At 49.3% G+C, this 26,080-nt stretch overlaps 1 long non-coding RNA gene across 1 annotated transcript in view; it reads right to left on the bottom strand.

Moving 5' to 3' along the window:
* Positions 1 to 12,849, bottom strand: part of LOC147738103 (uncharacterized) — a 75,475-nt gene extending 62,626 nt beyond the window's left edge. The window contains exon 1 of the long non-coding RNA XR_015307460.1: positions 12,725 to 12,849. This is a non-coding gene — a long non-coding RNA (uncharacterized LOC147738103). The remainder of the gene's footprint in view (positions 1 to 12,724) is intronic.
* Positions 12,850 to 26,080: the final 13,231 nt, after the last annotated feature.

The following is a 26,080-nucleotide window of genomic DNA, read 5'->3' as shown; positions in this document are numbered from 1 at the left end:
CTGGTTATTTGTGCTCATTCTTATGGCCGCCTCTCTTACACTCTGTGGTCGGGGAGGTGCTGTTATAGTCCCTGGTTATTTGTGCTCATTCTTATGGCCGCCTCTCTTACACTCTGTGGTCGGGGAGGTGCTGTTATAGTCCCTGGTTATTTGTGCTCATTCTTATGGTGGCCTCTCTTACACTCTGTGGTCGGGGAGGTGCTGTTATAGTCCCTGGTTATTTGTGCTCATTCTTATGGTGGCCTCTCTTACACTCTGTGGTCGGGGAGGTGCTGTTATAGTCCCTGGTTATTTGTGCTCATTCTTATGGTCGCCTCTTACACTCTGTGAGTAGGGAGGGCGTTGTTATACCCTTGCCAAATCCTAAATAGTCCCTGGTTATTTGTGCACATTTCTGTGGCCGCCTCTCGTACACTCTGTGGGTAGGGGAGGGTGTTGTTATAGTCCCTGGTTATTTGTGCTCATTCTTATGGTGGCCTCTCTTACACTCTGTGGGTGGGGAGGGTGCTGTTATAGTCCCTGGTTATTTGTGCACATTTCTGTGGCCGCCTCTCTTCCACTCTGTGGTTGGGAGGGTGCTGTTATAGTCCCTGGTTATTTGTGCTCATTCTTATGGCCGCCTCTCTTACACTCTGTGGGTGGGGAGGTGCTGTTATAGTCCCTGGTTATTTGTGCTCATTCTAATGGCCGCCTCTCTTACACTCTGTGGGTAGGGAGGGTGCTGTTATAGTCCCTGGTTATTTGTGCACATTTCTACGGTCGCCTCTTACACTCTGTGGGTGGGGAGGGTGCTGTTATAGTCCCTGGTTATTTGTGCTCATTCTTATGGTGGCCTCTCTTACACTCTGTGGGTGGGAGGGTGTTGTTATAGTCCCTGGTTATTTGTGCACATTTCTACGGTCGCCTCTTACACTCTGTGGGTGGGGAGGGTGCTGTTATAGTCCCTGGTTATTTGTGCTCATTCTTATGGTGGCCTCTCTTACACTCTGTGGGTGGGGAGGGTGCTGTTATAGTCCCTGGTTATTTGTGCTCATTCTTATGATGGCCTCTCTTACACTCTGTGGTCGGGGAGGTGCTGTTATAGTCCCTGGTTATTTGTGCTCATTCTTATGGTCGCCTCTTACACTCTGTGAGTAGGGAGGGCGTTGTTATACCCTTGCCAAATCCTAACTAGTCCCTGGTTATTTGTGCTCATTCTTATGGTCGCCTCTCTTACACTCTGTGGTCGGGGAGGTGCTGTTATAGTCCCTGGTTATTTGTGCTCATTCTTATGGCCGCCTCTCTTACACTCTGTGGTCGGGGAGGTGCTGTTATAGTCCCTGGTTATTTGTGCTCATTCTTATGGCCGCCTCTCTTACACTCTGTGTGTAGGGAGGTGCTGTTATAGTCCCTGGTTATTTGTGCTCATTCTTATGGTGGCCTCTCTTACACTCTGTGGTCGGGGAGGTGCTGTTATAGTCCCTGGTTATTTGTGCTCATTCTTATGGCCGCCTCTCTTACACTCTGTGGGTGGGGAGGGTGCTGTTATAGTCCCTGGTTATTTGTGCTCATTCTTATGGTGGCCTCTCTTACACTCTGTGGTCGGGGAGGTGCTGTTATAGTCCCTGGTTATTTGTGCTCATTCTTATGGTCGCCTCTTACACTCTGTGAGTAGGGAGGGCGTTGTTATACCCTTGCCAAATCCTAAATAGTCCCTGGTTATTTGTGCACATTTCTGTGGCCGCCTCTCTTCCACTCTGTGGGTGGGGGGTCGCCTCTCTTGCACTCTGTGGTCGGGGAAGTGCTGTTATAGTCCCTGGTTATTTGTGCTCATTCTTATGGTGGCCTCTCTTACACTCTGTGGTCGGGGAGGTGCTGTTATAGTCCCTGGTTATTTGTGCTCATTCTTATGGCCGCCTCTTACACTCTGTGGGTAGGGAGGGTGCTGTTATAGTCCCTGGTTATTTGTGCTCATTCTTATGGCCGCCTCTCTTACACTCTGTGGTCGGGGAGGTGCTGTTATAGTCCCTGGTTATTTGTGCTCATTCTTATGGCCGCCTCTCTTACACTCTGTGGTCGGGGAGGTGCTGTTATAGTCCCTGGTTATTTGTGCTCATTCTTATGGTGGCCTCTCTTACACTCTGTGGTCGGGGAGGTGCTGTTATAGTCCCTGGTTATTTGTGCTCATTCTTATGGCCGCCTCTCTTACACTCTGTGGGTGGGGAGGTGCTGTTATAGTCCCTGGTTATTTGTGCTCATTCTTATGGTGGCCTCTCTTACACTCTGTGGTCGGGGAGGTGCTGTTATAGTCCCTGGTTATTTGTGCTCATTCTTATGGCCGCCTCTCTTACACTCTGTGGTCGGGGAGGTGCTGTTATAGTCCCTGGTTATTTGTGCTCATTCTTATGGCCGCCTCTCTTACACTCTGTGGTCGGGGAGGTGCTGTTATAGTCCCTGGTTATTTGTGCTCATTCTTATGGCCGCCTCTCTTACACTCTGTGGGTAGGGAGGGTGCTGTTATAGTCCCTGGTTATTTGTGCTCATTCTTATGGCCGCCTCTCTTACACTCTGTGGGTAGGGAGGGTGCTGTTATAGTCCCTGGTTATTTGTGCTCATTATTATGGCCGCCTCTCTTACACTCTGTGGTCGGGGAGGTGCTGTTATAGTCCCTGGTTATTTGTGCTCATTCTTATGGCCGCCTCTCTTACACTCTGTGGTCGGGGAGGTGCTGTTATAGTCCCTGGTTATTTGTGCTCATTCTTATGGTGGCCTCTCTTCCACTCTGTGGTCGGGGAGGTGCTGTTATAGTCCCTGGTTATTTGTGCTCATTCTTATGGTGGCCTCTCTTACACCATGTGGTCGGGGAGGTGCTGTTATAGTCCCTGGTTATTTGTGCTCATTCTTATGGTGGCCTCTCTTACACTCTGTGGTCGGGGAGGTGCTGTTATAGTCCCTGGTTATTTGTGCTCATTCTTATGGTCGCCTCTTACACTCTGTGAGTAGGGAGGGCGTTGTTATACCCTTGCCAAATCCTAAAACGTCCCTGGTTATTTGTGCTCATTCTTATGGCCGCCTCTCTTCCACTCTGTGGGTGGGGGGTCGCCTCTCTTGCACTCTGTTGTCGGGGAAGTGCTGTTATAGTCCCTGGTTATTTGTGCTCATTCTTATGGTGGCCTCTCTTACACTCTGTGGTCGGGGAGGTGCTGTTATAGTCCCTGGTTATTTGTGCTCATTCTTATGGCCGCCTCTCTTACACTCTGTGGGTAGGGAGGGTGCTGTTATAGTCCCTGGTTATTTGTGCTCATTCTTATGGCCGCCTCTCTTACACTCTGTGGTCGGGGAGGTGCTGTTATAGTCCCTGGTTATTTGTGCTCATTCTTATGGCCGCCTCTCTTACACTCTGTGGTCGGGGAGGTGCTGTTATAGTCCCTGGTTATTTGTGCTCATTCTTATGGTCGCCTCTCTTACACTCTGTGGTCGGGGAGGGTGCTGTTATAGTCCCTGGTTATTTGTGCTCATTCTTATGGCCGCCTCTCTTACACTCTGTGGTCGGGGAGGTGCTGTTATAGTCCCTGGTTATTTGTGCTCATTCTTATGGTGGCCTCTCTTACACTCTGTGGTCGGGGAGGTGCTGTTATAGTCCCTGGTTATTTGTGCTCATTCTTATGGCCGCCTCTCTTACACTCTGTGGTCGGGGAGGTGCTGTTATAGTCCCTGGTTATTTGTGCTCATTCTTATGGCCGCCTCTCTTACACTCTGTGGGTAGGGAGGGTGCTGTTATAGTCCCTGGTTATTTGTGCTCATTCTTATGGCCGCCTCTCTTACACTCTGTGGTCGGGGAGGTGCTGTTATAGTCCCTGGTTATTTGTGCTCATTCTTATGGCCGCCTCTCTTACACTCTGTGGTCGGGGAGGTGCTGTTATAGTCCCTGGTTATTTGTGCTCATTCTTATGGTGGCCTCTCTTACACTCTGTGGTCGGGGAGGTGCTGTTATAGTCCCTGGTTATTTGTGCTCATTCTTATGGCCGCCTCTCTTACACTCTGTGGTCGGGGAGGTGCTGTTATAGTCCCTGGTTATTTGTGCTCATTCTTATGGCCGCCTCTCTTACACTCTGTGGTCGGGGAGGTGCTGTTATAGTCCCTGGTTATTTGTGCTCATTCTTATGGTCGCCTCTTACACTCTGTGGGTAGGGAGGGTGCTGTTATAGTCCCTGGTTATTTGTGCTCATTCTTATGGCCGCCTCTCTTACACTCTGTGGTCGGGGAGGTGCTGTTATAGTCCCTGGTTATTTGTGCTCATTCTTATGGTGGCCTCTCTTACACTCTGTGGTCGGGGAGGTGCTGTTATAGTCCCTGGTTATTTGTGCTCATTCTTATGGCCGCCTCTCTTACACTCTGTGGTCGGGGAGGTGCTGTTATAGTCCCTGGTTATTTGTGCTCATTCTTATGGCCGCCTCTCTTACACTCTGTGGGTAGGGAGGGTGCTGTTATAGTCCCTGGTTATTTGTGCTCATTCTTATGGCCGCCTCTCTTACACTCTGTGGTCGGGGAGGTGCTGTTATAGTCCCTGGTTATTTGTGCTCATTCTGATGGCCGCCTCTCTTACACTCTGTGGTCGGGGAGGTGCTGTTATAGTCCCTGGTTATTTGTGCTCATTCTTATGGTGGCCTCTCTTACACTCTGTGGTCGGGGAGGTGCTGTTATAGTCCCTGGTTATTTGTGCTCATTCTTATGGTGGCCTCTCTTACACTCTGTGGTCGGGGAGGTGCTGTTATAGTCCCTGGTTATTTGTGCTCATTCTTATGGTCGCCTCTTACACTCTGTGAGTAGGGAGGGCGTTGTTATACCCTTGCCAAATCCTAAATAGTCCCTGGTTATTTGTGCACATTTCTGTGGCCGCCTCTCGTACACTCTGTGGGTAGGGGAGGGTGTTGTTATAGTCCCTGGTTATTTGTGCTCATTCTTATGGTGGCCTCTCTTACACTCTGTGGGTGGGGAGGGTGCTGTTATAGTCCCTGGTTATTTGTGCACATTTCTGTGGCTGCCTCTCTTCCACTCTGTGGTTGGGAGGGTGCTGTTATAGTCCCTGGTTATTTGTGCTCATTCTTATGGCCGCCTCTCTTACACTCTGTGGGTGGGGAGGTGCTGTTATAGTCCCTGGTTATTTGTGCTCATTCTTACGGCCGCCTCTCTTACACTCTGTGGGTAGGGAGGGTGCTGTTATAGTCCCTGGTTATTTGTGCACATTTCTACGGTCGCCTCTTACACTCTGTGGGTGGGGAGGGTGCTGTTATAGTCCCTGGTTATTTGTGCTCATTCTTATGGTGGCCTCTCTTACACTCTGTGAGTGGGAGGGTGTTGTTATAGTCCCTGGTTATTTGTGCACATTTCTACGGTCGCCTCTTACACTCTGTGGGTGGGGAGGGTGCTGTTATAGTCCCTGGTTATTTGTGCTCATTCTTATGGTGGCCTCTCTTACACTCTGTGGGTGGGGAGGGTGCTGTTATAGTCCCTGGTTATTTGTGCTCATTCTTATGGTCGCCTCTCTTCCACTCTGTGGGTGGGAGGGTGTTGTTATAGTCCCTGGTTATTTGTGCACATTTCTACGGTCGCCTCTTACACTCTGTGGGTGGGGAGGGTGCTGTTATAGTCCCTGGTTATTTTTGCTCATTCTTATGGTGGCCTCTCTTACACTCTGTGGTCGGGGAAGTGCTGTAATAGTCCCTGGTTATTTGTGCTCATTCTTATGGCCGCCTCTCTTACACTCTGTGGTCGGGGAGGTGCTGTTATAGTCCCTGGTTATTTGTGCTCATTCTTATGGCCGCCTCTCTTACACTCCGTGGGTAGGGAGGGTGCTGTTATAGTCCCTGGTTATTTGTGCTCATTCTTATGGCCGCCTCTCTTCCACTCTGTGGTCGGGGAGGTGCTGTTATAGTCCCTGGTTATTTGTGCTCATTCTTATGGTCGCCTCTTACACTCTGTGGGTAGGGAGGGTGCTGTTATAGTCCCTGGTTATTTGTGCTCATTCTTATGGCCGCCTCTCTTGCACTCTGTGGTTGGGAGGGTGCTGTTATAGTCCCTGGTTATTTGTGCTCATTCTTATGGCCGCCTCTCTTACACTCTGTGGTCGGGGAGGTGCTGTTATAGTCCCTGGTTATTTGTGCTCATTCTTATGGTCGCCTCTCTTACACTCTGTGGTCGGGGAGGTGCTGTTATAGTCCCTGGTTATTTGTGCTCATTCTTATGGTGGCCTCTCTTACACTCTGTGGTCGGGGAGGTGCTGTTATAGTCCCTGGTTATTTGTGCTCATTCTTATGGCCGCCTCTCTTACACTCTGTGGTCGGGGAGGTGCTGTTATAGTCCCTGGCTATTTGTGCTCATTCTTATGGTGGCCTCTCTTCCACTCTGTGGTCGGGGAGGTGCTGTTATAGTCCCTGGTTATTTGTGCTCATTCTTATGGTGGCCTCTCTTACACTCTGTGGTCGGGGAGGTGCTGTTATAGTCCCTGGTTATTTGTGCTCATTCTTATGGCCGCCTCTCTTACACTCTGTGGGTAGGGAGGGTGCTGTTATAGTCCCTGGTTATTTGTGCTCATTCTTATGGTGGCCTCTCTTACACTCTGTGGTCGGGGAGGTGCTGTTATAGTCCCTGGTTATTTGTGCTCATTCTTATGGCCGCCTCTCTTACACTCTGTGGTCGGGGAGGTGCTGTTATAGTCCCTGGTTATTTGTGCTCATTCTTATGGTGGCCTCTCTTCCACTCTGTGGTCGGGGAGGTGGTGTTATAGTCCCTGGTTATTTGTGCTCATTCTTATGGCCGCCTCTCTTACACTCTGTGGGTAGGGAGGGTGCTGTTATAGTCCCTGGTTATTTGTGCTCATTCTTATGGTGGCCTCTCTTCCACTCTGTGGTCGGGGAGGTGCTGTTATAGTCCCTGGTTATTTGTGCTCATTTCTACGGCCGCCTCTCTTACACTCTGTGAGTAGGGAGGGTGTTGTTATAGTCCCTGGTTATTTGTGCTCATTCTTATGGTGGCCTCTCTTACACTCTGTGGTCGGGGAGGTGCTGTTATAGTCCCTGGTTATTTGTGCTCATTCTTATGGTGGCCTCTCTTACACTCTGTGGTCGGGGAGGTGCTGTTATAGTCCCTGGTTATTTGTGCTCATTCTTTTGGTGGCCTCTCTTACACTCTGTGGTCGGGGAGGTGCTGTTATAGTCCCTGGTTATTTGTGCTCATTCTTATGGTCGCCTCTTACACTCTGTGGTCGGGGAGGGTGTTGTTATAGTCCCTGGTTATTTGTGCTCATTCTTATGGTCGCCTCTTACACTCTGTGGTCGGGGAGGGTGTTGTTATAGTCCCTGGTTATTTGTGCTCATTCTTATGGTGGCCTCTCTTACACTCTGTGGTCGGGGAGGGTGTTGTTATAGTCCCTGGTTATTTGTGCTCATTGTTACAGTCGCCTCTCTTACACTCTGTGGTTGGGAGGGTGCTGTAATAGTCCCTGGTTATTTGTGCTCATTCTTATGGCCGCCTCTCTTCCACTCTGTGGTCGGGGAGGTGCTGTTATAGTCCCTGGTTATTTGTGCTCATTCTTATGGTCGCCTCTTACACTCTGTGGTCGGGGAGGTGCTGTTATAGTCCCTGGTTATTTGTGCTCATTCTTATGGCCGCCTCTCTTCCACTCTGTGGTCGGGGAGGGTGTTGTTATAGTCCCTGGTTATTTGTGCTCATTCTTATGGTCGCCTCTCTTACACTCTGTGGGTAGGGAGGGTGCTGTAATAGTCCCTGGTTATTTGTGCTCATTCTTATGGCCGCCTCTCTTCCACTCTGTGGTCGGGGAGGGTGTTGTTATAGTCCCTGGTTATTTGTGCTCATTCTTATGGTGGCCTCTCTTACACTCTGTGGGTAGGGAGGGTGCTGTTATAGTCCCTGGTTATTTGTGCTCATTCTTATGGTGGCCTCTCTTACACTCTGTGGTCGGGGAGGTGCTGTTATAGTCCCTGGTTATTTGTGCTCATTCTTATGGTGGCCTCTCTTCCACTCTGTGGTCGGGGAGGTGCTGTTATAGTCCCTGGTTATTTGTGCTCATTTCTACGGCCGCCTCTCTTGCACTCTGTGGGCGGAGAGGGTGACGTAATAATCCCTGGTTATTTGTGCTCATTCTTATGGTGGCCTCTCTTACACTCTGTGGGTGGGGAGGGTGCTGTTATAGTCCCTGGTTATTTGTGCTCTTTCTTATGGTCGCCTCTTACACTCTGTGGTCGGGGAGGGTGTTGTTATAGTCCCTGGTTATTTGTGCTCATTCTTATGGTCGCCTCTTACACTCTGTGGTCGGGGAGGGTGTTGTTATAGTCCCTGGTTATTTGTGCTCATTCTTATGGTGGCCTCTCTTACACTCTGTGGTCGGGGAGGGTGTTGTTATAGTCCCTGGTTATTTGTGCTCATTCTTATGGTCGCCTCTCTTACACTCTGTGGTCGGGGAGGTGCTGTAATAGTCCCTGGTTATTTGTGCTCTTTCTTATGGCCGCCTCTTTTACACTCTGTGGGTAGGGAGGGTGCTGTTATAGTCCCTGGTTATTTGTGCTCATTCTTATGGTCGCCTCTTACACTCTGTGGTCGGGGAGGTGCTGTTATAGTCCCTGGTTATTTGTGCTCATTCTTATGGCCGCCTCTCTTCCACTCTGTGGTCGGGGAGGGTGTTGTTATAGTCCCTGGTTATTTGTGCTCATTCTTATGGTCGCCTCTCTTACACTCTGTGGGTAGGGAGGGTGCTGTTATAGTCCCTGGTTATTTGTGCTCATTCTTATGGCCGCCTCTCTTCCACTCTGTGGTCGGGGAGGGTGTTGTTATAGTCCCTGGTTATTTGTGCTCATTCTTATGGTCGCCTCTCTTACACTCTGTGGGTAGGGAGGGTGCCGTTATAGTCCCTGGTTATTTGTGCTCATTCTTATGGCCGCCTCTCTTACACTCTGTGGGTAGGGAGGGTGCTGTTATAGTCCCTGGTTATTTGTGCTCATTCTTATGGTCGCCTCTTACACTCTGTGGTCGGGGAGGTGCTGTTATAGTCCCTGGTTATTTGTGCTCATTCTTATGGCCGCCTCTCTTACACTCTGTGGGTAGGGAGGTGCTGTTATAGTCCCTGGTTATTTGTGCTCATTCTTATGGTGGCCTCTCTTACACTCTGTGGTCGGGGAGGTGCTGTTATAGTCCCTGGTTATTTGTGCTCATTCTTATGGTCGCCTCTTACACTCTGTGGTCGGGGAAGTGCTGTTATAGTCCCTGGTTATTTGTGCTCATTCTTATGGCCGCCTCTCTTACACTCTGTGGTCGGGGAGGTGCTGTTATAGTCCCTGGTTATTTGTGCTCATTCTTATGGCCGCCTCTCTTACACTCTGTGGGTAGGGAGGGTGCTGTTATAGTCCCTGGTTATTTGTGCTCATTATTATGGCCGCCTCTCTTACACTCTGTGGTCGGGGAGGTGCTGTTATAGTCCCTGGTTATTTGTGCTCATTCTTATGGCCGCCTCTCTTACACTCTGTGGTCGGGGAGGTGCTGTTATAGTCCCTGGTTATTTGTGCTCATTCTTATGGTCGCCTCTTACACTCTGTGGTCGGGGAAGTGCTGTTATAGTCCCTGGTTATTTGTGCTCATTCTTATGGTCGCCTCTTACACTCTGTGGTCGGGGAGGTGCTGTTATAGTCCCTGGTTATTTGTGCTCATTCTTATGGCCGCCTCTCTTACACTCTGTGGTCGGGGAGGTGCTGTTATAGTCCCTGGTTATTTGTGCTCATTCTTATGGTCGCCTCTTCCACTCTGTGGTCGGGGAGGTGCTGTTATAGTCCCTGGTTATTTGTGCTCATTCTTATGGCCTCTCTTACACTCTGTGGGTGGGGAGGGTGCTGTTATAGTCCCTGGTTATTTGTGCTCATTCTTATGGCCGCCTCTCTTCCACTCTGTGGTCGGGGAGGTGCTGTTATAGTCCCTGGTTATTTGTGCTCATTCTTATGGTCGCCTCTCTTACACTCTGTGGGTAGGGAGGGTGCTGTTATAGTCCCTGGTTATTTGTGCTCATTCTTATGGCCGCCTCTCTTACACTCTGTGGGTGGGGAGGGTGTTGTTATAGTCCCTGGTTATTTGTGCTCATTCTTATGGTCGCCTCTCTTACACTCTGTGGTCGGGGAGGTGCTGTTATAGTCCCTGGTTATTTGTGCTCATTCTTATGGTGGCCTCTCTTACACTCTGTGGTCGGGGAGGTGCTGTTATAGTCCCTGGTTATTTGTGCTCATTCTTATGGTGGCCTCTCTTACACTCTGTGGGTGGGGAGGGTGCTGTTATAGTCCCTGGTTATTTGTGCTCATTCTTATGGTCGCCTCTCTTACACTCTGTGGTCGGGGAGGGTGTTGTTATAGTCCCTGGTTATTTGTGCTCATTCTTATGGCCGCCTCTCTTACACTCTGTGGTCGGGGAGGTGCTGTTATAGTCCCTGGTTATTTGTGCTCATTCTTATGGCCGCCTCTCTTACACTCTGTGGGTAGGGAGGGTGCTGTTATAGTCCCTGGTTATTTGTGCTCATTATTATGGCCGCCTCTCTTACACTCTGTGGTCGGGGAGGTGCTGTTATAGTCCCTGGTTATTTGTGCTCATTCTTATGGCCGCCTCTCTTACACTCTGTGGTCGGGGAGGTGCTGTTATAGTCCCTGGTTATTTGTGCTCATTCTTATGGTCGCCTCTTACACTCTGTGGTCGGGGAAGTGCTGTTATAGTCCCTGGTTATTTGTGCTCATTCTTATGGTCGCCTCTTACACTCTGTGGTCGGGGAGGTGCTGTTATAGTCCCTGGTTATTTGTGCTCATTCTTATGGCCTCTCTTACACTCTGTGGGTGGGGAGGGTGCTGTTATAGTCCCTGGTTATTTGTGCTCATTCTTATGGCCGCCTCTCTTCCACTCTGTGGTCGGGGAGGTGCTGTTATAGTCCCTGGTTATTTGTGCTCATTCTTATGGTCACCTCTCTTACACTCTGTGGGTAGGGAGGGTGCTGTTATAGTCCCTGGTTATTTGTGCTCATTCTTATGGCCGCCTCTCTTCCACTCTGTGGTCGGGGAGGGTGTTGTTATAGTCCCTGGTTATTTGTGCTCATTGTTACAGTCGCCTCTCTTACACTCTGTGGTTGGGAGGGTGCTGTAATAGTCCCTGGTTATTTGTGCTCATTTTTATGGCCGCCTCTCTTACACTCTGTGGGTGGGGAGGGTGCTGTTATAGTCCCTGGTTATTTGTGCTCATTCTTATGGTGGCCTCTCTTACACTCTGTGGTTGGGAGGGTGCTGTAATAGTCCCTGGTTATTTGTGCTCATTCTTATGGTGGCCTCTCTTACACTCTGTGGGTGGGGAGGGTGCTGTTATAGTCCCTGGTTATTTGTGCTCATTCTTATGGTCGCCTCTCTTACACTCTGTGGTCGGGGAGGTGCTGTTATAGTCCCTGGTTATTTGTGCTCATTCTTATGGTGGCCTCTCTTGCACTCTGTGTGATACTATTTGAAATAGTGCCATGCATGCTCATAGTGCTGCAGAGGCCAGGGCTTCACAGCACTTCAATCCATGCTCCTGGTCTCCAATGCATCCTCGAGGTCACACCCAGACCCTACAGGGATCCCCTTCAGCTTCCACCGCCCTCAGTGCAGCTCCCCCTGCTGGTGCAGCTGCATTGATGCTCTTCATTCAACGTCTGGACATTGGATGTGACATGCAGCGCGCGGGGTGAGAGGCCTCCCTCACCTTTATTTATGCATTTTTATATAGCGCAGACTTTACCCGAGGGCGTCAGAGCGCTTCACATTAGGAACAGAAATGAAACATAATGAGAAACATTATAAAAGAGCAGATTACAAAAGCATACGTTACGTTACATAAGGTAATAGTGACAATTGTGAGCAAACAAAAACATGAGGTAGTAAAAATTGTGAGCAACCAAAAATACATGAGGTAGTAAAGGTAATAATGACAATCGTGAGTAAACAAAATACTTGAGGTAGTAAAAATTGTGAGCAACCAAAAATACATGAGGTAGTAAAGGTAATAGTGACAATTGTGAGCAAACAAAATACTTGAGGTAGTAAAAATTGTGAACAACAAAAAAATACATGAGGTAGTCAAAAGTGCATAAGAGGAAAAGTGACAAGTGTGCAGTTAAAAGAGAAAACAGAGTATAATTTGAGGTATAATACTGCAATAAGTGCTAGGCACAAGAACAGGCGTTACGTAGGCAAGGTGGCACTTGTGCAAGTATCAAAGGTAAAAACATGTGAGAGGTAGCAACCGTGTGTTATAAGGGCAAAGTGTTGTGTGCACGTTACAAAAGGGCACCAAACACAAGTACATGGAGAATACTGCAAAAAGGCAGACACTCCCACCACAGGAAAACACTGGGAAGGCACTCCCATGGTCATGGAAAGTAGAAAATATCAGTAGTGGGAAGTCTTCCTCCGAATAGCAAGAGGACGTGAATTACTTTTGGAGGTGTCTCTGGAGGAGGAGAACTTTGAGGTCCCTTTTGAAGGCCTGGGAGGAGGCGGTGGTCCGGAGCTCAGGCGGAAACGAGTTCCAGATTCTCACTGCGTTGCCTGAAAAGGATTGGGCCATTGTTCTTTCCTTCTTGAAAGTGGGAGGTTCAAGCAGTAGATTCTCGGCATTCTGCTTGAGCACCGGCCCGTGGGGGCTGCAGGCCCTGGGGGAGAGGGGGGCAGCCTGCCTGAGTCCGGCACCGGGGGCCCGAATGCCTGTGAGGAGTGTGTGGGGCCCGGTGTGTTATTCCCCACGAGCCACCATCGCACGCGCGAAGTAAACATCCATCACACCAGGACCGCGCGCCACAGCTGCGCATGTGCGAAGCGAAGATACTACTTCCGGGCGCCGAGTTAGGTCCTTGCACGGGGAACAGACTGTGGCCAGCCCTGGACAGAGGATACTCAGTGTCACTGCGCCTGCGCAGAGGAGAGACACTTCCCCCCACATAGAGGAGTCGAACCGAGGAGCTTTGCACTGAAATACATCTCAGCGCGTGCTGTGGCGCGAGGCGCCTCGTGCTCCGTGGCCGGAAGCAGTTGTCTCTCATTCATTGTGCCCCCGCGTGGACCTGTGCTGGCGCTGAGCTGTCGCCCTTTACTGTGCTGTGAACGAAAGAAAGAAATCTTTCTTACATTCTATCCGTTCTTGGCGCATGCGCAGTTAATCCAAGGTCTCTTTAATCTGCACTCTGGGAAGCAGTGTCTATCCCCAGCGCATGCGCAGGTGTCTATGATCAGGCCCCCTTTTATTATTTATTTTATTTATGCATTTTTATATAGCGCGGACTTTACCCGAAGGTGTCAGAGCGCTTCACATAAGGAACAGAAATGAAACATAATGAGAAACATTACAAAACAGATTTCAAACGCATACGTTACAGTACATAAGGTAATAGTGACATTTGTGAGCAAACAAAATACATGAGGTAGTAAAAATTGTGAGCAGTCAAAAATACATGAGGTAGTAAAGGTAATAGTGACAATTGTGAGCAAACAAAATACATGAGGTAGTAAAAATTGTGCGCATCCAAAAATACATGAGGTAGTAAAAAGTGCACAGGAAAAAAAGTGACAAGTGTGCAGTTACAAGAGAAGACAAAGTATAATTTGAGGTATAATACTGCAAAAGGTGCTAGACACTCCGGCACAAGAACAAGTGTTATGTAGGCAGAGGTGGCACTTGTGCCAGTATCAAAGGTAAAAACATGTGAAAGGTCGCAAATCGTGTGTTACAAGGGCAAAGTGGTGTGTGCATGTTACAAAAGGGCACAAAACACAGGTACATGGAAAATACTCCAAAGAGGCAGACACTCCAACCCCAGGGATACACTGGGAAGGCACATCCATGGTCGTGGAAATTATCAGTAGTGGGAAGCCTTCCTCCAAATAACAAGAGGACGTGAATTACTTTTGGAGGTGTCTCTGGAGGAGGAGAACTTTGAGGTCCCTTTTGAAGGCCTGGGAGGAGGCGGTGGTCCGGAGCTGAGGCGGAAGGGAGTTCCAGATTCTCACTGCGTTGCCTGAAAACGATTGGGCCATTGTTCTCTCCTTCTTGAAAGTGGGAGGTTCAAGTAGTAGATTCTCCGCATTGCGTGAAGGTCTAGAGCCTCCAGAGAGTTTCAGTTTATTCGCCAGGTAGCGAGGAGAGGAGGAGTGCAAGGCTTTGTGGGTGATACAAGCGGTCTTGTAGATAGCTCTAGCCTCGAAGGGAAGCCAGCGGAGGGTGGATAACATTGGTGTGATGTGATCGCTTCTTTTGGCCCCATAAATGAAGCGAGCTGCAGAATGGAAAACAGACTTAAGTGGGGACAGGTGAGATTTGGGGAGGCCAGTAAGAAGAGAATTGCAGTAGTCAAGTCTGGAGAGGACCAGCGATTGCACCAGGGTGATGAGGTCCTGCTCCGGGAAGAAGCGTCGGATTCCCCAAAGAAGGCGCAGTTGGTAACGAGCAGATTTAGCAAAAGAATTGATGTGGGGAGTTAGGTTGAGTTTTTTGTCTCGACAATGCTGGGTTTATTGTTTAGTAGATTCATCTGATCCATCCATGATTGGACCGGGGGAGGAGAGAGTGAGGAGGAGAAGAGGAGGAATTCAGTTTTGGAGGGATTCAGAATCAGTTGATGAGTTGACATCCAGTTTTGGATGGAGTCCAGAGTAGAGCTTAGGAAGGAGAGATCATGAGTGGAGGGCAACCTTGAGGTAGAGTTGAGTATCGTCTGCATAGAGATGATAGTGAATCCCGGATTTGCTTAGGAGGTTTCCCAGTGGTTCTAAGTAGAGATTGAACAAAGTGGGTGCAAGTATAGAACCTTGAGGAACACCCTGACCTACCGCCACAGGAGGAGAAAGACTGTTCGCTATTTTGATCATTTGGGATCTGTCAGAGAGGAAGGATGCAAACCATTTAAGCACAGTGCCCTCCATGCCCATTCTCTGTTGAAGGATATTGAGGAGGGTTTTGTGATTGACAGTGTCAAAGGCTGCGGAGAGGTCAAGGAGAATTAGAAGACAGGACCCCCCCGAATCGAGTATCCTCAGTGCGTCATCAACCACTTGCAGTAGGGCCGTTTCAGTGCTGCAGTTTTGGATGAAGCCAGACTGGCAATTGTCAAGAAGATCATTGTCCTTGATATGACGAGAGAGTTGTTTTGCTACACATCTTTCTGTGATCTTCGCAAGGAAAGGAAGGTTAGTGATTGGGCGGAAGTTGTTGAGGTCCTTCGCATCAGCAGTGGACTTTTAAGCAGAGGGGTGACCTGCCCAGTTTTGAAGGAGACAGGAAGGGAGCCTTGCCAGAGGGAGAGGTTGATCAGAGTGGTCCAATAGGAAAGGGAATGGGTATAGAAGTCCAAGGCAATGGCACTGGGGATAGGGTCAAGAGAATGGTTGGAGGGCTTTGTTTCGCGTATGCACTTGAGAAGGGCATCTTCAGAGATGGGGTCAAAGCTCTGCCAAATGGCTAAGGATTTGCGCTCCTCTGGAGGTGTAGGATGAGCGACCTGATCCACAAGTGATTTCACTTTTTCATCGAAGAAAATAGCGAAGTCCGCTGCTCTTTTAGTAGAATCCTCCACCTCGGAGGATGGGGGAGAGCAGCTCATGGTTCAGTCCTGGCCTCAGTCTCAGCAGGGAGCACAACAGGCCCCACATTGAACCCCAGGTGAGGTCAAGACCCACAGCAGGGAGCACAACAGGCCCCATATGAAACCCCAGGTGAGGTCAAGACCCACAGCAGGGAGCACAGCAGGCCCCACATTGAACCCCAGGTGAGGTCAAGACCCACAGCAGGGAGCACAGCAGGCCCCACATTGAACCCCAGGTGAGGTCAAGACCCACAGCAGGGAGCACAACAGGCCCCACATTGAACCCCAGGTGAGGTCAAGACCCACAGCAGGGAGCACAACAGGCCCCACAGGAAACCCCAGGTGAGGTCAAGACCCACAGCATAGAGCACAACAGGCCCCACATTGAACCCCAGGTGAGGTCAAGACCCACAGCAGGGAGCACAACAGGCCCCACATTGAACCCCAGGTGAGGTCAAGACCCACAGCAGGGAGCACAACAGGCCCCACATTGAACCCCAGGTGAGGTCAAGACCCACAGCAGGGAGCACAACAGGCCCCACAGGAAACCCCAGGTGAGGTCAAGACCCACAGCAGGGAGCACAGCAGGCCCCACATTGAACCCCAGGTGAGGTCAAGACCCACAGCACGGAGCACAACATGCCCCCACATTGAACCCCAGGTGAGGTCAAGACCCACAGCAGGGAGCACAACAGGCCCCACATTGAACCCCAGGTGAGGTCAAGACCCACAGCAGGCCCCACATTGAACCCCAGGTGAGGTCAAGACCCACAGCAGGGAGCACAACAGGCCCCACATTGAACCCCAGGTGAGGTCAAGACCCACAGCAGGGAGCACAACAGGCCCCACAGGAAACCCCAGGTGAGATCAAGACCCACAGCAGGGAGCACAGCAGGCCCCACATTGAACCCCAGGTGAGGTCAAGACCCACAGCACAGAGCACAACAGGCCCCACATTGAACCCCAGGTGCGGTCAAGACCCACAGCAGGGAGCACAACAGGCCCCACATTGAACCCCAGGTGAGGTCAAGACCCACAGCAGGGAGCACAACAGGCCCCACATTGAACCCCAGGTGAGGTCAAGGCCCCAGCAGGGAGCACAGCAGCCACAGGAAACCCCAGGTGAGGTCAAGACCCACAACAGGGAGCACAACAGGCCCCACATTGAACCCCAGGTGAGGTCAAGACCCACAGCAGGGAGCACAACAGGCCCCACATTGAACCCCAGGTGAGGTCAAGATCCACAGCAGGGAGCACAACAGGCCCCACATTGAACCCCAGGTGAGGTCAAGACCCACAGCACGGAGCACAACAGGCCCCACATTGAACCCCAGGTGAGGTCAAGACCCACAGCAGGGAGCACAACAGGCCCCACATTGAACCCCAGGTGAGGTCAAGACCCACAGCAGGGAGCACAACAGGCCCCACATTGAACCCCAGGTGAGGTCAAGACCCACAGCAGGGAGCACAACAGGCCCCACATTGAACCCCAGGTGAGGTCAAGACCCACAGCAGGGAGCACAGCAGCCACAGGAAACCCCAGGTGAGGTCAAGACCCACAACAGGGAGCACAACAGGCCCCACATTGAACCCCAGGTGAGGTCAAGACCCACAGCAGGGAGCACAACAGGCCCCACATTGAACCCCAGGTGAGGTCAAGACCCACAGCAGGGAGCACAACAGGCCCCACATTGAACCCCAGGTGAGGTCCAGACCCACAGCAGGGAGCACAACAGGCCCCACATTGAACCCCAGGTGAGGTCCAGACCCACAGCAGGGAGCACAACAGGCCCCACATTGAACCCCAGGTGAGGTCAAGACCCACAGCAGGGAGCACAACAGGCCCCACATGGGAGGTCCAGACCCACAGCAGGGAGCACAACAGGCCCCACATTGAACCCCAGGTGAGGTCAAGACCCACAGCAGGGAGCACAACAGGCCCCACATTGAACCCCAGGTGAGGTCAAGAGATACAAAGATTGTCTGGGGCTGGGAGGGTCTCGAGCCTGCTGTCCGGGATTCATCTGTTGTTGTTGTTGCATCGATCGATGATTATTTTGTATCAACAATGCTCATTGGCCCTCATTGCTGGAGTTGGGTCACTCTTTTGAAGGCCTCAGCAAACATTGACATTTTTTTTGCCTGAAAAGCCTGTGATGAGAAGCATAGCTGCCAAGGTTTCAGATTGCTATGTGTGACATTTTCATAATTTCAGGATAAATATGAGTGACATTTCAACAACTATGAGTGACTCTTTCTTGCGAGCAAAAAAATCAAGCAATTAGGACGAGGGAAACGTATAAATATCAGAAATTAGACCTATTTGAGCAATGAGAAAGAAAGGCCTGCGTGGGTAACTCATAATTATAATGACATTATCAAAATGTCACACATAAGCTTGGCTGCTATGAAAGAGGGCGGGCATCACTTCACATGACATAGCATTGAAGACCGTGACCATTTTCCTGTTCTTGACACCGAGTCTTCTTTACTTACATATTTCATAAAAGTGATAGGAAGTATGTGTTTTATTGTATTGTTATTTAATTGCTTCTCTTGTACAATGCTGATCATATAATAAACTTGTGAATTTTGGATGGCACATAAGGCGAATAAGGATAAAAAGGCGGAAAAAATGCCAAAATAAAAGATAAGGAGCATGGTGAAACAAGGAGTATAAAACAAAACACCTTTATCGGGTGGTGATTGTTGTACATGACAGGTCACTTGGAGTGGGGTGAACAACAGTCAGTCAGTCAGTCAAAGAACTTTATTCGGTTAATTAAAACCATAAAAGCACAATATAATTCATGAAACAAAGTTAAAATACAATTAAACAAGTATAAAAGTGATTTCTACTCCTGAATAAAAAAACATATTTAAAAAGACTTTCCAAAAACAAGTTTTTTAAAAAAAATAGATAGATATATGGAGTACCCGTTTCAGTATATGTAGAACATTTCCACCGAATTTTTTACAAATGTCAGGTTTGGTGGTTGATTATTGGGTCAATTCTTGATTTATTTTGTCTAGCGGCTGCTACCAAAAAACAAGCTACACCATATGTGACTTGAACCGAATTCAGCATCTGTAGGTATAATAGAGCTGGCCGTACCTGAACGAAGTTTAAGTCTGTCAGGATAGGGACAAGAAATTTTTTACGGGCCACCGAATAATGTTCACAGAGCATGACTAGGTGCAGAGTGTCCTGTGTGGAAAAACAATCGCAAGTGCAGGGTGGGGAGTTTTCTGGAATGCCCCACTTTGTATACGAGCCGAGAACAAGATGTATCAGGTTGAACCTGAACCTTATAAGTAGGAAACGATGATAAGGTTTGGTTACGTATTTTAGATAAGGTTCCATAGCCATGGACGACGAAAGTTGGAAAAGTGTTCTTACCATTGGCTTACAAAGTTCAACCGTTTCCCTTTCACACTCCAACAAATTTCGAAAATGCTGCTTGACCCACCTTACATCCTCTTTTTTAAGGTTTTGTGGAAGAGAGTACATATCCGGGCGCCCTAGCTTCACGCATGCCGCTCTAACATACGCCAGCCACGGTATTTTATCTGATTTGTCCAGAGACATACAGTCTTTGAGGATGCAATAATTCAATGTGATCTCCTCATTTGTCCAGGTTTTAATCCAGCATAACAGTGGGGACATTTTTAGGTGATCAGTGACGTATCCCAAGCCTATTTCGTTATGGATTGAGTATGTAGGAGATGATTTCGGGAGTGATAACAAGGCTCGTATAAAATTGTTTTCTGCAATTTGGATGCCTGGGGCTGAAACGTATCCCCAAATGTCTGCCCCGTAGGATGCAATTGCCACACATTTGGCTCTATTAATACGAGCCATAGCTTCCATAGGTCTCGAGCCCAATCTTTTAGAGAAATGCAAAAGGGCTGTAGTGGATCTGGTGACTCCGTTCTCCTTTAGTTTCAATTGGGCACCCCAAGTTCCTTTCTCGTCAAAAGTGACGCCCAAATAGCAGAAGAAGGGTACCCTCGAAAGCGGAGAGCTGTTACAGCTAAAGGACCTGATCTTCATATTTTTCTTTCATGAGCCAGTGACCATAACATGAGATTTGGCAGTGTTAATCTTTAGGTCCAAGGCTTCCATAAAACCACCGAAGTGGTCTAATAGTCTTTGCAGGCCCGTACCAGTCCGAGCTATGAGGACAGCATTGTCCGCGTATAGGAGGACCGGAATAGGTAGCCCACCCATACGCGGCATGTCCAGGGTGGCTGAGTTCAGAGATTTCCCCAAAGAGTTGATGTACAGTGTGAAGAGGAGAGGGGCCAGAATGCAGCCTTGTCTGACCCCTCTCCCTGACCTGAACTTCGCCGTGCATCTTCCTTCCCTTGTTACCCTAACAGAGGCTGACAAATTTTGATGGAGGTCGTGCAGAAAATTAACCAAAGTAGTGTCCAAACCCAGATCGCGCAAAATAATCCACAGTTTTGAACGGTTGACCAAATCAAAAGCAGAAGATAAGTCCATAAATCCCAAATAAAGAAGCCCCCCCTTCACCACGGTGTATTTACTAATGATGAGGTGAAGGTTTAGACATTGGTCCATAGTCCCTCTATGTGCTCTGAAACCATATTGTAAATCCGAGAGGATCCCGCTCTCCTCGAGCCAATCCCCCAGTCTTTGCAGAATGACTCTGCCCAAGATCTTAACAGCAGAGTCCAGCAGGGAGATTGGCCTGTAGCAGGCAGGGTCCCCCCTGTTCCCTTTCTTAAAAATGGGCACAATAATAGAGGTGGACCAGGAGGAAGGAAAGCCAGCTGCAGGTATCGCATTAAAAACGTTGGTTAATATTTTTGACCAAAATTGCGGATACTGGATGTAGAGATCTGCAGGGACCCCGTCAGGTCCCAGGACCTTGTGTTTGCTTGTGTCTTTATTCGCCCTTTCGACCTCAGTGGGGTTAAACTCCATAACCAGGTTGGATGAGTCATAGGTACTGGCTGATGAAGTTGGTGCTGTGGATTCATAAATTTGTTTGAAGTGTCCTAACCATCTTTCATCTTCAATCACACAGTCCATGGCAGTTTTTCCATCCTCAGAAAAAAAGGGCTGGTTCACGGTGGCCCAAAACTTTTTGCTGTCTCTCAATACATCAATGGATAGTAAACTATCCCAAGCCTCCTCCTTAATTTGGGTTTTGCGATTAATAACTGCAATTTTGTATTCCTTCCTTAATTTAGCCACTAAGGGCCTGTCTCTGGGTTTATGTTTTAATGCTTTCAGCAGGGCACTGTGTTTTTGCGAACATTCCTTATTGAACCATTTGTAAATCTTCTTATTCATTTGTGCGCCTGACCTTAGCTCCAAGTTCTTAGAGATCCTTACACAAATCTCCTCATATGCAGCCACTACATCGGAACCCAGGGCGGTTGCGTCTAAGCACACTGCCATGTTAGCCTCGGACTCTTGGGCTACTAATTGAAAGAATTGATCAGGGACAATCCTCTCCCATTTTAGTCACCTTCCCTGGTCCTTAGTCGTCAAATCCTTTGAAGCTACCACACCTGTCAATCTACGGGTCCGGAAACAGTCTAGGTCCAGCGTTAGGAGGACAGGATGATGATCACTGAAACTAGAAGTAACAACCCTGTACTCCCGCGCCTTTACCAGGACCCCGGTTGATACAAAAATATGATCTATGACGGTGTTGGCGTCCTTCCCAACAAAAGTTGGGGCTCTAGACTCGTTTTTGCCTTGGTCGAGTTCAAATAGGTTTAGGCTCGCGAGGAAAGTCTCAAGACACTCACCCTCATTTGTGTGTTCAAAATGGGGAATGCCCTCAGTCGGTAAACCCCCATATCTATCGTTATAGCAATCTCCCTCACAGGGATGAATGTTAAAATCACCCAGGATTACCATCTCTGGGACAGAAATGCAATCAAGTCTATAGACTGACAGAAAGTCTAACAAGGAGGTCAAATGCTCATTCGCGCAGGAAACCTTCTTGGAATTATAGAAATTAATAAGCAAATAAATTTTTGAGTCAGGTAGGGTCCACTCCACGACTAACGTGTTCATGGGTGCAGAAACTAGTTTTTTGAAAACCCCCACCAAGTCCAGAGAACACAATGTGAGTAGGCCACCCTTTGCTCTCCCTCTTGCTCCTGGTACTGCTGGAGTAGTAAAACTGCAAAAACCATCCAATGAAAAACTTGTGGTGGTGTCCCATGTTTCTTGGATTCCCAGAATGTCATGTTGTTTTACGAACCCTTGCCATATGGGGTCTAGGGCCTTTGAGTTTAAACCCACCACATTCCAGGTAAGAAGTTTGCATAGTGGTGAAGCTGCGTTAGGGGGGGTAAGCGCTCCCCGGCACTCGCCCTCCACCGAGCCTTTATCAGCTGTAGGAGATAGATTTACATTGGTCAAGTCCTCCGTTGCGACATCCTTGCAAAGTTGAATGGAAATAGTCTGATGACTCCGTCCAATTGGGGAGCCCTGTGTATGTCAGTCAACCCAGTCTGTGGTTGACAGGCAATCGAAGCGATTTGCTATCGGGAAGTGCAAGGGGTTGTCTAGACCATTTGCAGGCTGGTGATACTGATACGGTTGGATGAGGTGTGGACCAAAAACAGGACCGCCTTGACGCGGTCTACCTCTTCTGGTCCTTGCCAAATTCCATCCCGCGTCCCACCCCTCCGCCCAGCCAAGGGGTTGTGTGTCCCAGGGGGGGTTAAATCTCTGTCTGGGTTTGCGGTCATGTGGTCCTTTTAACCAGCTCCAACGGTTATCGACTTGATTTTGTGGGAGATAAAAATAGGAAAGAGGTCTAGCAGTCACCGTGCTCGCCTGGTATCTAGGGGCTCCACTACTACAGATGAATTCTACAACCTCCGTATTCTCAAAAGTGACCACGACGCAGTCCCCTGGAAGGTTTTTTCTGTTGCCTCCTACCCACGGAGCTCTCTCTATCATTAGGATATTGCTCTGTATGTTTGGCGGGAGAGGATAATTTCTGGATAGCCAGTGACATACTTTGTTTTTAAGGGCCTGGTACGATTCTACTTCTGATGTAGGGATTTCAGTGACACCAGTGAGAATGACCACATAGGGACAGGCATCAGGGGGAAGGTGGATATTTCTACGGGCCATGCCCTTAGCTCTGTCGGTTGCGTCAAGAGTTGGAGGCTGAGATAAGCAATCGCTCGTTGCAGCCTGAGGGGTTGAATTATTTTTAGTTGTTTTCTGGGTTGGATCTATTTTCTTAGTTTGATCAGCTACAGAGGGCTTTGTCTTGGTGCCAGCCTGGTTTGGGGTGTTACTAAGTTTCTTGGGCGCCACATTTTTGGTCTCCAGCGTTTTGTTAACACCCACCGAAGGCTTGTTGGCCGTTTTAGGTGGGTTGGTGGCCTGGGCGGTTTTGTTGTTTAAGGTGAAACTGGGAGCACTTATATCTTTATGTATGTTTTTTAGAACAGTTTCCAGGCAGCGTAATCTAGCCTCTATGGGTTCCAGCAATTCTTTTAGCATATTAAAAATGGTGGTGTTATTCATGCTTGAACCGTTCCCCTCCTGTGATGGTGATTTTACTAAATTACCTACTTCCCCACTCAGCTCCAAGATTTCTTCTAGACTTTGGTCAATAATAGTGTCGTCTGGAAGGCTCAAGGGTAAACCAACCTTGGTGGAATGCGGTACCTCTATGGGACTGGGTAAGACTGCTGGCAATCTATCCGTATTAGGGAGGTTAGGGGGGATTTGAACGTTCTTTCCTTTAGGAATGCGCGGTTTATTGACCTTACGTTTCTGCTTAGGGATTGCCCCTTCTATCCGGCCCCTTTCATTTGTAGCGGATATGATGTTAGAGGTATTTGATTCACTTTGTTGCGCTCCACTCTCTGTTAAGATATTGAGGTTAGGTGAAGCCTCCAAATCCTGTACAGTGTTTGAAGCGTCAAGATCCCCAGTCTCTCCTGAACTATGTACTAGGGCCTGTATATCTGACCGAGAATCAGTGTTAGGTGCAATAAGGCCCAGGGAGGAGCGCTTGGCCATGGCCAGGTCTTGGGAGACTCTCCTATCCATTAGTATTATTCCCTCGTCGATTAACGCATGTGTGCGAGTGATGAAATCGTCCAAAGTTCCAGTAAGTTTTTTAACTCCTGCAGCGGCCATACTTCTGGTTTCACGGCAGGACATAACCCGTGTATCCTAGCAGTAATAGCAACGAGGAGCTATGTATAACCGACCAGGGTTCGTGGCCCAGCCCAGCCTCTTCTGGCCTCAGAGGGCCTGCCCTTTGCCCGGGCTTCGCTCGGCGTCCCGCTGAGCGACTTGTCGTTGAATTTGTAAGGGGGGTTGCGGCCGGGGGGCGTGTCTTGCTGGGGGCGCGGCCTGTGCAGCGCAGGGACTCCTGGTCTTGAGAGTCCCTGCAGCTCGCGCCCTCAGTTGGCTCTGGTGTTACCTCCTCCTCCTCCTTCCGCAGCAGTCCGCCGGCCTCTACCCCACACCTCACGCCGCGCAGCGGCACCCGCTGTAACTACGCGGCGGGGCGGTCAATCCCTCCTGGGATACGGGGAGACCAGCTGGCTAGCAGGGGCAAAATGGCGATATGGCGTTTTTTGACAACAGCAACAGCACCCGGTAAGTTCCTCCGTCCAAGGGTTCCCGCTAACTGTTGCGAGGCTTCCTTCTTTTGTTGGCTGGTCGGCCGGGGGGCGTGTCTTGCTGGGGGCGCGGCCGTGCACACCTGTGCAGCGCAGGGACTCCTGGTCTTGAGAGTCCCTGCAGCTCGCGCCCTCAGTTGGCTCTGGTGTTACCTCCTCCTCCTTCCGCAGCAGTCCGCCGGCCTCTACCCCACACCTCACGCCGCGCAGCGGCACCCGCGAAGCGGGTGCTGCAAGCTGTAACTACGCGGCGGGGCGGTCAATCCCTCCTGGGATACGGGGAGGCCAGCTGGCTAGCAGGGGCAAAATGGCGATATGGCGTTTTTTGACAACAGCAACAGCACCCGGTAAGTTCCTCCGTCCAAGGGTGAACAACAGAGTTAGTAAGGCTGCCACTGCAGGGGCAACCTTATTCATAGGCGAATGCTGTAAGCAGGATTAATGTAAGGCTTGTGAAGTAACTACTAATACCAGCCTCAGACATCACCACTAGAAAACAATAAAATGCGGACATCTAGAAAGCAGGACTCACATGGCTCCGCTAAGAATTACCAGCAAACAAGAGCAAGGACTTGTGTTTAGACAGCAGAATCACAGGACTATACAACAGGATGTGAGAGGCCTTAACACAGAGCTCAGCTGCGTCGGGCCTCTACCATAAATTAATTAGTCAGCTGACTTTAGGACTCTGGCCGACGCAGTCAGTAGTGGCATGGAAGCCTGATTTCTGGGCAAGCCTCATGAGAGGCTGCGACACACACACAGCGATCACAGCACGGCAGGCAGTATTACTTTAAAATGTCACACCAGTAAAGTGAGCAGCCACAGTGTAATGGTCCGGCTCACCGAAGCTACACAGTTAACTTATTTGCGACCGCCAGTAGGAGATAGATATACACACAATCATACATACACACCTGTGGGTAAACTCTTAAAGCTAAATTCGTAATCATATATATTAGAGCAAGTGTGCGTCACAGATGAAAAACGTCTTAAACACTACTTTACAGTTAAGGTATTTGGGTGCAGTGTGTTTATTTTCTAAGCAGCCACGTTGAACAGCTGTGGTGGTTGACCAAAGCCAGAGCTTGGGTCAACAACTACCGCTGTGAATGTGGCAGCAAATGAGCCACAACTGCTCCCTCTCCCATCTAGAGCCGGGTGATGATCATTAGTTCCGAGAAGAGGAAGAATGCAACAAAAAAAACGGGGATCTTTCAACCTAACTGATAGACGTGTAAGTGCGATTAAATATGGTCAAAGCCTATTAGGTAAACGCAGCGAATCTGCTTTTTTTAACTGCTCTCTGTGAGACACTACCAACAACGTGCAACCGATCACAACGCCGTAACATACAAATATAAAAAGCAACAATACTTTCTACACCTGCAAAAAAACGCACAATAACTGCCATGCTTGGCCCTAATGCAGTTTGCAAAAAACGTACGAGACCATGCACTGCGTTCACTTACAAGCTGTCAGAACAAGTCAACCTTATTTTGAACGTAATACAGCCACCGGCCCAAAAAAACGGTACATTCCTCCTCAGGCTCTACGGTCACCTACCATTGAAAACAAATATGCGCAGACCCTGCAGGATTCACTCGCCTCAGATTCAAGTCCATTCCTCTTCAGGCTCTACGGTCCCCTACCATTGCAAACAAATATGCGCAGACCCTGCAGGATTCACTCGCCTCAGATTCGAGTCCATTCCTCCTCAGGCTCTACGGTCACCTACCATTGCAAACAAATATGCGCAGACGCTGCAGGATTCACTCGCCTCAGATTCGAGTCCATTCCTCCTCAGGCTCT

This window comes from Lissotriton vulgaris, chromosome 1_1, assembly GCF_964263255.1.
Source record: "Lissotriton vulgaris chromosome 1_1, aLisVul1.2, whole genome shotgun sequence".
NCBI lineage: Eukaryota > Metazoa > Chordata > Amphibia > Caudata > Salamandridae > Lissotriton > Lissotriton vulgaris.
Note: the sequence above shows the minus strand (reverse complement) of the source record. Positions and strands in the feature narration are given on the sequence as shown.